Source organism: Helianthus annuus, chromosome 4 (assembly GCF_002127325.2).
Source record: "Helianthus annuus cultivar XRQ/B chromosome 4, HanXRQr2.0-SUNRISE, whole genome shotgun sequence".
Classification (NCBI taxonomy): Eukaryota; Viridiplantae; Streptophyta; class Magnoliopsida; order Asterales; family Asteraceae; genus Helianthus; species Helianthus annuus.
Window position 1 is genome coordinate 38,548,207 of NC_035436.2, and position 1,144 is coordinate 38,549,350.

At 45.5% G+C, this 1,144-nt stretch overlaps 1 non-coding gene across 1 annotated transcript; it reads right to left on the minus strand.

Moving 5' to 3' along the window:
* Nucleotides 1-640: 640 nt before the first annotated feature.
* On the minus strand, nucleotides 641-747 carry LOC118491872. The gene has a single exon (XR_004892317.1). It is a non-coding gene; the product is annotated as a small nucleolar RNA R71 (small nucleolar RNA).
* Nucleotides 748-1,144: the final 397 nt, after the last annotated feature.

The window sequence follows — 1,144 nt, forward strand, 5'->3', positions numbered from 1 at the left end:
TCCAGTAACTGTGATCTGGAAAACAATCACTGTAACTCCGACCACGGGCCGTGTTCACTGAGCACGGGGCCGTGGTGAACCTTCTGACCAGCATTCTTTTCTGTTTTTATTGCAGGACTTGGAACCAGACGCCACCCCTACGTAGTGTATGAGCCCTAGTTCTAATAAGGACATAAAAGAACCTCTAGAAGAACCCGAACGCTTTCTCAGAAAAAGACTAAAAGCGAAGAACCAAGAGAAAGTTTCGGGGAATCCACTTCCAATGGGGGACCAACGTACCCTCATGGATTATCTACGACCCACCGTAGGTAACCTAGGCGCCGCTATCAATGCACCGAATGTTGAAGCCAATAACTTCGAACTTCGGCCGCGTTTGATACAATTGCCCCAAAACTCCGCAACCTTCCATGGGCTTGCGGACGAGTATCCCCATCAACATATTACTAATTTCTTAGAAATATGTGATACCTTTCGGATCAATGGAGCATCAAATGACGCCATCCGCCTTCGAATGTTTCCTTTCTCGCTGAAAGACCGAGCAAAAGCTTGGCTCAATGCCCTCCCAGCTGGATCGGTAAACACCTGGGATGAACTAGCCCAAAAATTTCTATATAAGTATTTCCCTCCAGCTAAAACGGCTAAACTAATGACTGAAATTAATACATATTCGCAAGAGGACGGGGAATCCTTATATGAAACTTAGGAAAGGTTCAAGGAGCTATTGCGAAAGTGTCCGCATCACGGCCTTGCGATATGGCAACAAGTATCCACTTTCTATAATGGGTTGTTGCCACACACAAGGCAGACACTTGACTCTAGCTCCGGGGGACTTTTAGGTAATCGCCGCCCGCATGAAATATATAACCAAATTGAGGAAATTGCTCAAACCAATTTTCGGTGGCACACTCCCTGAGGAAATAAATCTATTGCCCCGGGCGCCCATAAGGTTGATGAAAGCACTTCTTTACAAGCCCAAATCGAGGCTCTTTCTTCAAAAATAAAAAAAATTGGAAATGACAAAAACAGTCTCGGTTATGGCTTGTGAAGGGTGTGGTGGGCCACATGAAAATTGGAGTTGTATGAAAGAAACAGACGATCAACAAGAGTCGGTAAGCTACATTGACAATAGACCTAGGCCGTCGGG